The 11,023-nt window shown below is 42.0% G+C and overlaps 1 long non-coding RNA gene across 1 annotated transcript in view; it reads left to right on the forward strand.

Moving 5' to 3' along the window:
* LOC104948948 (uncharacterized) overlaps window positions 1-10,839 on the forward strand; it is a 12,745-nt gene extending 1,906 nt beyond the window's left edge. The window contains exons 2-3 of the long non-coding RNA XR_798751.1: window positions 3,249-3,252; window positions 10,252-10,839. This is a non-coding gene — a long non-coding RNA (uncharacterized lncRNA). The remainder of the gene's footprint in view (window positions 1-3,248; window positions 3,253-10,251) is intronic.
* The last annotated feature ends 184 nt before the right edge of the window (window positions 10,840-11,023 follow it).

Genomic DNA, 11,023 nt, shown 5'->3' on the forward strand with positions numbered 1-11,023 from the left:
GTCCTACGGCAAAATAGTGTCGTCTTAAATTGAAATAGAGCATCTTTAGACTAGTCCGTAATCGAGGCAAGGAGAAAAACAAAAAGTTCGATTCCCTGGGTTTTAAAGCGTCAAAGAGATTGGTCCCGAAGTTTATCTCCCCATACTCGTTATACTCCGTACCATGGTTACCCACTAGACATACTGGGATGTTATATAAAAAGGGTTATATCGCGTATTATCCAGGGTGGCAAAAAAAATATATATATTATTTTTTTTTTTTTTTTTCTAATATAAATATTACCCTGTGTCCCAAGCCAGGCCTAAACTAAACGTCAAGCCCAGGCCTCAAACTCTTCGGGACCGGGATCTACCACTTACTACCCGATTACATCGAATATTCTAACACCGGTCATACAAAACTACACATTAGTCCGATTTCTCGACACCGGACCTTGAGTCGTGATTAACAGACATTTACTCAGGGTACTTCGCGCGCGCCAAAGAATCCCATGACATCAATGTCACGTCCCCGACTCACCCCTAACGTCAGTCGTCGCACGTGTAGGGACGGACGTCGCGACACGACGGTGGTCCGGTCCACGAGGTGTGTTCTCCAGTGGGGGTCAGGTGTGTCCCGAGTGATGTGGTCTGTGTTGTACAAAAATTATAAGAGGACTATTTGTATTTGCCAGAGAAAATATTCTTCTAGTAAGATTCTACCCCCGCGACCACATTAATATTCCGCACGTGCCCAGTTACGGATATTCCTAAACATTATATTCATGTAAAAATTTAGTTTTATATAAGTATTGTAGGATAAATTTAACAAAGATTGTAATTCTAACAACACATGGTGTTTTTAAGTATATATATACTAACGTGGACTTGTGTTGTTTATTTAGGACTCAATGCCAAAGAAATGCGAGGAGAGGTCTTTTTTCCTGTCAATATTCTTTGACTAAGGTCTTTAAGGCAAAGTCACAGTCGACGACGGACGAGTGGGTGGGGGCGCGTCTGGGTGACCTTTAGTCCAGGGGATGGAATAGCCTCAGGCATTTTAGTTTCGAGCAGATACGGCGACTGCCAGATAACCTTGCTGAAAGAAGTATAAAAACTCAATCTAAGTATGTCAAAACTTCTTGTCTTTATAACAAAAGACCGTAGTGAGACCCTTGGACGTACGTAGTCGTAAAACCATCCGCGCGTACCGTTTCATTGACCCCGCGTCGCAAAGCTGTTTTGGGGACTCGTATGACACGAGCCCTAAATATTAAAGTAGGTCTTTTTACACTTAGAAACGAAAGATTAAATTATGTCATTTACGTTATTAACCGCGTGGGTGTACTACGTCACCAACGAGGTTTACTGAGTCTAAGAGTTTTGGAGCTATACACATAACCAAATGACAGTCCAGTATTGTAGGTCGTGAGACTCGACTTGTAAAAGTAACCAATTCTTTTCCAGATTACTCGTTATATATCTTATGTAGTATTTCGGTGTGAGTTGATTCCATTTCCGACGAGGCTAGTGAACACCTCCTACAAAGACCATTACCGGAGTCTATCGCGACGAGCTAATACCGTTTTTAGTATTAGAGCTAATAACCAGTTATTAACTATAGTGCTAATAATTTTTGCTAATAGGTAAATGAAACTTGATGTAAATAACTTTTTTTTTACACTTGTCATCAAAAATTGTCAACTAATGGGACTTGAAATCATAGAGTAGATTTCATTGAAGAGTTTCACACCAGGCGCCTGGGTGACCACAGGCACTCATATAACCATTATTTAAGGTGGTAAAATCTTAATTAATTATTTCAAAGGCGTGAGAGCGCCCTATAGAGGCGTTAGCTTCGCTCCAATTCAAAGTGAAAGCTAACGTACTATATCCGGGTTCACGTTGTGGGAAGTAGTGTGCTCAGTGTACAACAGTGAACCAAAATAGTAATAGTCCGTAAACATTAGACAACGATCTTTTTACTACAAAAAAACTATAACCTCAATCACCGCGTAAGTTCAAAAAAAAATACATTTCATCCAGGACCATACTTTTCAAACTCTTTGTGACCATATTAAGGTTGATTTTTGGTTATTTATTTTTTGTTTTAGCAAATAAAGCTATAAACAAAAGATTTAGCACGTTCGAGCTTTGATTAACGCTAATTTATGCTACGAGGAGTGTCTGTAGTAATACTAGGTCGTCTAGGCCCACACACACCACTTGGAGATGCAATCAGCTCACTCCTGTACGCGCTGTTGTACGTGTAAGATTGCAATATAACGTCCGAATCATGACAAATTTAAGCTACTCTACAATTTGATCGATGCTATCGATTTAAATTATGTAGTAAGGTTGCAGTCTTCTAATGGAAAATTGTTTGCATTACGAAAGGAAAGTAAGTTAAACATCATTTGTAATTTATATTGTAAAAATACAAAAGAAATGTGCTGAGTCTATATATACTTTTTCTGATGCAGTCAGTTTCGAGGTCGAAACCAGTTCCTTTCTTGTCCTGTCGGTCTCTCTTTCTCTCTTTACTACTTAAAGTCCCTCCTTGACGTCCATGTCAGTGTGTCTATTACATCGAATTATTGGGGTAGGATAAATAGCGTAGATAGATAGGAGATAAGTAATAGATAAATAATTAGCTATATAGGGTAGATAGATAGGTGATGATAGATAGATAGGTAGATATTAGATAAAATAGACTAGCCAATAATATTATGACTAGGTAGGATGCACTGGTAATAAAAACAACCCCCCTGGACATTGGACGTCAAGATGAGGAGAGATGACTAGGGTAGGGTAAGTTGAAGAGAGAAGTAAGGAGAGACGATAAAGTACATGGACTAGAGAAGGAATAGATAGGTAATGGTTTCCGTAAGATATATATAGGTAGAGATAGTCGGATCAGTGACTGCATCAGAAAAGAGATATAAGTATAGACATTCAGAGTCACATTGTTTTCGTTATATGAGTTATGAAATACAATATTAAGTAGAGTTACTAAGAAGAGTATTGACTTTATACTTTCTTTCGTAATAGATAGTCAACGATTTTCATAGTAAGGTAAGACTGCATCAGTATTAAAATTAATTGATATAGAGAATCGATCATAAGATAGGTAGAATAAATAGATGAAACATAATGAAGGTAGAAGATAGAGTAGTGACTTATAAGTTGAGATAGGATATAATCGTACGGTAGTATATTCATCACAACGTAAGCATACAGGCCTTGACTAAGAATGGACATGGAATTAGCATCATCGCAAGGTGTGACTATGATGACGACATCAAGATATACTTACAGAGATCACCCTCCGTAGCAGATAAAATTAGCGTAATTAAGCTAAACCTGAGACGTAGGTTGACTGATAGCTATTATGGTTTTATTAGGCTTCTTAGTTATAGCATAATACGATAAGAAGTAGATATTAAAATAGATAATAAAAGTCATCATGTTATAGGTAGATATGGTCATAGACAAAGAGAGTATAGAAAAGAATATAGATGGTAGTCCGTAGTGAATTGGTTTATAGATTAGTGTTGTTGAATTCGGGGTGGATGAGGTGTTATAGTTTTTGTGTAGTTAGAAAGAAAGATAGCTTTCAAAGATTATTTCTGAAACAGTATGGAGCTCAAATGCTTTTTCTCTGGCAGGTTTATCACAAGGTGAGTTCCTTTTTTATTTCCTGCTTTTTAAAAACACATGTGCTCTCCAGTACAGGTTAGCTCTGAGTGTTAGCGAGGCTTGCTAATGTAAACAAAGACGAGATTACGTCCAAAACACGTCAGGCATTGTTTCTGATAGCAATTTTCTGTGGGTCCGCTGCCGATTTGACGTCAGATCGGCAGCAAATCTGTATCCGCTCGTTGTACCCGTGTTTTTAAAAGATTTGGGTACGGAGGAAAAGAGAGTTTATTTACTTTTGATCCGGACCATTGACCTTGTATACAACTCACAAGTGGACCTTTAACAAAGAAGTTTGAGTACCCCTGATCTAGGGCGACATATCCATATCATATGTCCCAGAAAATCGGATGAAATAATATCCCAAATAATTTCTTTGCCTGGTTTCAAAGATGAAGATTTTTTCTGAATTTACCAGCTTTTCTATATTTTGCATTTACAGATTTTTTCAATAAATCCACAGACTTGTGAATATTTATCGAATTCACTTTTGCAACACCATTAATGGTCATCCCTACGATATCCTCACATTATTGATTGAGGGATTTGGTCTAAAGAAAGTGTGATTTTGGATTCTCTTCATATCGCTCAGCCCTGTCTTACTTCTGCTCCAAGTTCTTTCATATTTAACCCTATATTTAGATACAGAGTACAATGGGATACTTATGTTTATTTGCAGCAGAAGATAAGCATGTATGATTAAATATGGGTGAGAATACAGCTTACTGACTTTGTTCACCTTTTTTTCACTATATGACAAATAAGGTGCTGAGGGTTAAAACCTATAAAAATGATCAGATTAAAATGATAAAGTTAGATATGCTGACTGATATCACTGGATCAGCTAGAGAGAAGACGTCTCTCTGTTGGAATTAAAAGTCCTGAATGTAGAGCGGTGGAGCTCTGGCTCTACGTCACACCCACCCACCCACCCATTGCTTTTAGCCCAAGCAATGGCACCTAGAGTGCATCCACTCACCATGTGTCCATGAACACAGAGATATGGGGTGTGCCACTCCACTATACAGGGCCTAGGGGTGTAGCCATTCTCCAAATACACTTTTCCGTTCAGAAATAGCGGCTGTGTGCTTTGGAGAAGAAGAGACTATGGACAATTTGCTGCTGAGCGATTACATCTTAGGATATCAGAGAAACACACTGAGCAGATGTTAGCCTTTAGCTCGTAGTCGCTCCACTCTGGGGAAACACATTTTGACCATGCCGACTGCAGGACAGAATCCCAGGGCCCTACACCGTCTTTTGGCGGAAAATCACTGTTTGTCCATTAAAAGGTGGACCAGCTAATCTCATGGCCTCTGAGCTTTGCAGTACAGCCCCCCCCAAACCCACAACACGGGTGCCAGGCCTTACACCATTTCTGGCAAATGCTATGGAAGGGGGCATTTTGCAATTTATATTCATTAATTCTGCACAATGTTTCCCCCAGACCAGGGTTGAGAGGGCGTCCACCCGGGTTATGGCTAGAAAGGATCCGTCTTGTGTAAAACTCTTGCGAGAGTTTGCAAGTCACGTGGCTGAATGTTTACTTTAGGCAGGCAGCCTTTCAGTTACGATCGTTAACATCTGTGGGCCACAGCAAATAATGGTGAGAAGCTAAACCATATTAATTATGTCAATGACAGGGAGTGTGATTGTTGAAATAGGGTGTTAGCGGTCTTGTTGGTGTTCAAAGAAGAATGACAACACTGTAGATCACCAACACTATGGTTTATTTTTTATTCACAGGCAAGTCAACATTGTCCCAAGATAGCTCCTGGTGCAACAAAAATGTTCCCTTTCAGTGTTTTACTATAATGTCTGATGTTTCTCTATTAATATTGCCGCTGCATTAATGTGTATGTTGCATCATGTTACTGCTGCAGATGTATTTCCGAGCTGCTCCGATTAGAACGAGAGTTACAACGAGAACGTGACGTCATATTTACACAAGACGGATCCTTTCTAGCCATAACCGTCCACCCGAGAGAGAGTCACGTGACTTGAATTTTGAATTGAGCCGTCCCTTAGAGTAGATAATATCTCTTTACGTTAGTGATGGGAATTACGGCTCTTTTTAGTGAGCCGGATCATTTGGCTCGGCTCACTAACAAGTAGAGCCGGCTCTTTTTACCAGTTTACCACGGAGCCTCAGTTTCGCCGCTGCGAGGCTCCGGCGCTCGCAGTTCACGCGCACGTTCCGTGTTGTCCTGTGGCAGGCACCGTGGGTTCAATACTCGGAAAATAATCCCAATAGGCTCCTTTGCCCCTCCAACAGAGGGATGTCCTTGTCGTCATTTTTTTTTCTCGACGCCCTCGACTCGAGTTCAGGCCGTTCCGAGCTGAATAACGCCGTCAAATGACGGCAAGACGCCCCCCTGGTGGAAACACTGATTCTGCACATTACCAATTTAAATTCCTTCTTTTTTCATTGCGATGCATTTTTTGGCAACCGTTTACTTTGAAAGGACAGAAACCACAGCGGCCAGTGAGATCTTGGATTTTGTTCCCGTCTGGCAAGATTCAAGTTCATCTTTTGGAACATTTAACCCTGGTTCTTGTTGGCCACAGCCACCTGAAGAGCGGTCCAAGCGCTGAGTGTTCTGAGTGCCTCCACCTGGTTGCACCCCCTGCCTGTTTGCAGTCCCAACACCACCGATCACAGCCATTCATAATATTTTTACTGGCTGCCTTTTTAGTTTCACAATTTAAATACTCAAACAAGAATCTGTAAATAACTCCTATATACAATTGCACCTCCTGTCTAGCTTCTACCACACTACATTCTACACACTACACTTGATTTATTTGATAAACACTACTGCTGCAACCAATCTACCCGAATATTTACTTTGACTTCACATTTGTATCTTAAATACTATGCTCATGCCTTTTTACTGTTTGACTTTCTGTCTCTATCTAAACTTTGCTGTAACAATGTACATCTCCCCACTGTGGGAGGAATGAAGGAATTCAGATTCTGACTTTAAACATGGCCTCCTTTAACATCTACCCACTTGTCCAATCACAGTTAAGTATAACGGCCCCTACACACGGCGGCGTGCATTGCCGCTTCAACGCTTCTGCCCATTCACTTTGAATGGGGTGACGTCACGCTTCGCCGAACTGCATTGTGGGAGCAAAGCGTAGCTTTTGCTCGTGTTGCTCGCTTCAAAAGTAGAGCTATGTTCTACTTTTGAAGCTTTGACGGAAGCGTCAGCCAATCGAATCATATGCCAGTACAAGCTCTAGCCAATCAAACCGCGACTTGTGTGTCCGGGGCGGGAGATTCATATGATTGGTTGTTGGTCGAGCGTCAGACATGCCCGTCGGGAAGCTTCAACGCACGCCGCCGTGTGTAGGGGCCGTAAGTGTCAGATTCTGGCCTCGGAGGATCCACATGCTGTTTGAGGATCCCACAAAAAGGTTGCTTTCCAGCCTTATCCACTCTGGTCTTGGTGGGAAGAAAAACATCATCTTTTCATACTATGATTCATTTGAGCAAAAACATTTGACATTTTACAAATATACATTTAAACATCTAGACTAGCGGATTTGAATGAGTTCCTTTTTAATTGCCACATATGATAACCATGCAATTTGCAATACAAACATTTTTTTTTGCAATTCTGCTGTGCAATATTTATAATAATTGTTATAATATCTCAAAACCTAAATAGGTTCATACCATGGATAAGAACCTATTTGTCTTTATTTTCATTTTATTACTAATGTGTTTTTTTGTTGTCTTTTACTGCTATGTCACTTCTGCTGTAACGCTGTAAATGTCCCCGCTGCAGGACTTCTGATATTTACATGTACACAGCACCACACACGCGGTTAATCAAGCTGCTGCGTTTAACCCATCATAGTATTGGAATTAGTGGGCAGCCATTATACACACAGTGCCCGGGGATTGCCTTGCTCAAGGGCACCTCAGCCGTGAGGTGACCCTCTCCAAATACTACTCCATACTTGTTCTGTTCAGGGATTTGAACCGCAACCCTCTGGTTCCAAAGTCCCTACAGACTGAGCTGCTGCTGCCCTAGTTGGGCATTTTGCTCATAAAATATGCAAAACACCAAACAGAGGCATGTTTGCACCGCCATTGTGTTCACTTGTGAATTCAGTGCAATCATTTTGACTCTGGACCTGGTTTACACCTGTGTACGGGTAAAGAAGCTGGATTAATCACCACCACATGCTACTTCCTGTTTCCCCCTGCCAGGTGAACTGATCATGGAGCGCTGAGGAACCGTGTCACCGCCAACCATTCAACACTGACCCTGCCCTTTGTGTGTGTGGGGGGGTCCAAGTATGTCCTGTACATGTCCAACATTACACACTGTTTGAACCCTAAGCATTCTTTAGCTTTTGCTGTGTATTATATGATCCTGCATCAGAAATCACATTATTCATAATTGGATGAGGAAATGTCATGTTTTAACTCGATGACTTCAAGTCATCTCTCCTTGATATGGGTTTGGACATACAAATTGCTCAGATGATGCTGAAAAAAAATAAAATGATGTTATCAACGTTGTTAATTTTATACAAATTTGAAAGTACACAATAAGAATGATATGGCTCAGCTGGGAAACATTCAGTGGCTTTATACTTCTATGCACTAATCAGGGTTTGGAGATCATTATTACGCAAAATATTAAAAAAATGTTTTACTTCATCCTGCAATCTGTTTGTTTAGTCATGGATATTTGATGTTCAGCTACTTTAAGTCCTTTCAACAGTCAAAACAACATCTGATTTCCCTCAATGGCAACACACATTTGCAAATACACCGCCAACAATATTTTTGTGGAGGAACAGTGTACCGCGTACATATTTTGTTCACCATGACAAAGTTATGTCGACTGCCTCCTTGAATAAGATCTTTAATAAAAAGTGTTTATGTTATGTAGCAGGACATCAGATTGCTTCTACACATGGTAGTAACTATATTATCACAATGTGCATTGTTTCTATAACGACTAGCTGAAGGAGGATTAAAGCCTAATTGCATATTCATCAAAGCCTACACTCTGGAGGTGAATAGTGTAAAATGTGTCATGGCAGCAGCATGTGTTCATCTGTATGCTGCTGCCGCTGGTGAGGGACTGTGAGCTGGAAATAGGAAGAGGAAGGACTCCATCATTGAGAATACTACAGTTCATTCACACTCCTCAACAGCAGGGACCTTTCATTCATACAGACCCACTATCACTATGTGAGTGGAGGGCTGAGTGTAGCAAGGTCTGCCAACTGTTCCACAACCACAGTCCTTCCACACAGGTTTCAACACTGGTCCCTAAATTCTGTGTCGTATGAAAACCCTTTTATTAAATGCCATGTGTGAGAAATGTGCTCTGCCTGGTCTACAGAGGAGACAGGACTCAGAACAAACAGCTGTTTGAAAGTGCAGAGGAAAGTGTAAGGTTACATGGCACAAAGTGACCATTATCCTGCTGTCTGTCAACTTTTTACTCCAACAGACCAATAGTATTGCATTTTCCAAAGCTGGTGCAAAAGACATAACTACAATGTTTCTTCACGAAAAACTTGAAAATTAGTGATCGTTGTAAATATTATTCATAATGGAGGAACCTAACACACCGTGTCTCTTCACCTCATAACCACCTCCATCTGTGCACAGCCTATTGACGTTAATGTGCAACACAAACACAAAGACAAGAAGTCATATGCATGAGAATCCATCTGCATGTGACTCATGTACATCTTGAGGAGCAGTGCAGCAACAGAGGAGAGAACAATTCTCTCAGCAGACACGAAATGAGGTCCTGTATACTGCAGAATAATAGGCAGCACACATTAAATATTGATTTCCATTTGGTCTCTAACGTCATGTAGACATCTCCCTCCGTTAATCCTCCGACCAGGAACAAGCAGCCGCCTGCATACCGCCTTGCCTTACAGTGAAGTGTTGCTTATGCTGTCAGCGCCAGGCAGCCATTTAGGTGCATATGGAGCCAGTTGAGTCTACGTAAATGGCTGATGCATTTCGAATTTTTCTACCTAATTGCTGAGAGCCATCAGCGACCCCGGCCTCCTGCTCGCGTGTTTTAATCCGCCACTTCACGCAGCTCTGCTTCAATAAAAGCATTCAAACGTCTCCTATAATCTCGGCGCTCTTTAACAAGTATTCGGAGGCTCTTTCTCCAGTCGGAGTTAACCCCTAGAGACTCCGGATCAAACAATGAAACGGATTGGAGGCATTCCGCACAACGTTCCCATCACAATGTAATCACGAGATCTCCGTTACCACTTTAGCTTTTATCAAAACACAACGAGCCGGGCAAGATTAAGATATCCCATAATGTTTCTGCTGCGACTTCAGACCTTTAAATGCAAATGAACAGGTCGAGGCGACGGCTGCTGGTCGCCAACATGTCAGCCCGCATCAATAAATAGCAAAGCAAAGCCGCTCTATTGTCTATCAGCATATCCACCGGGAGGAAAACGACACAACAACTAGCCGTCCTGCCGCAACACCAATCCCGCCGCTGCCGTTTCAAAACCTCTCCAGCCGGAGCAGGGCCTCGCGCACATCCTCGGACTCACCTGTGTCTCTTTTCGCCTCAGTGTGCACCGTCTCCGGGTTCACGGTCCGGTCCTGACGCGCTGCAGCGGCTCCTCACCACCAGTCTCCGGCACCGGCAGGCAGCACTGAGCCGCTGATTGGGCCTCGGCAGACGCTCACCCCTCGGTGCAGCTAGACACAACGCTCATTGGCCAGGCAGTCACTCCGTGCAGACCAGACAGACTGCTGATTGGCTGTTCGTTTCCCCAGAAGATCCAGACAGACAGCTGATTAGTCCTCAGGCCCTTATCAATGGAAGCACTCTGATAGCTGATTGGTCGTTTATTTCCGCGGTGGCGACAGAGAGAGATCTGATTGATTGGTTGGTTGGTTGGTAGTAGTGTTGTTGTCTATGTCTGGATGGAGAGCCATGTTAACTCCGATGGGGCTAAAGAAACAATGTGTTCGTTACATTAATGGAAGTAACGGGGTCGTTTTAAGCTTTTTACATACATTCTTTGAGTAACCCGGTTTCCTCGAGTGGAGACAGACATTAATAGAAACCTGGTTGATGCCTTGTTATGCTTGATTTCTTGTTGTAGCTGGTAACCGTTTCTTGTGCACGCATGTAAATGACAAAGACCCAAGACAGGGCAACCGAGCTGTGACAGCAGTGCGGATGGCTGATAAGAAACGTCATTACTCCATCAAATCGAATGCCCCCCCCCCCACCCCCTGTAGGCTGTCCCTGTGCGCCCTCAGTCAAAATGCTGGGACAAAGAAAAGTCCTCAGTCTGCAGCTTCAGATGCTAC

This window comes from Notothenia coriiceps, unplaced genomic scaffold, assembly GCF_000735185.1.
Source record: "Notothenia coriiceps isolate Sejong01 unplaced genomic scaffold, NC01 NC01_scaffold00015545, whole genome shotgun sequence".
In the NCBI taxonomy this organism is placed as follows: domain Eukaryota; kingdom Metazoa; phylum Chordata; class Actinopteri; order Perciformes; family Nototheniidae; genus Notothenia; species Notothenia coriiceps.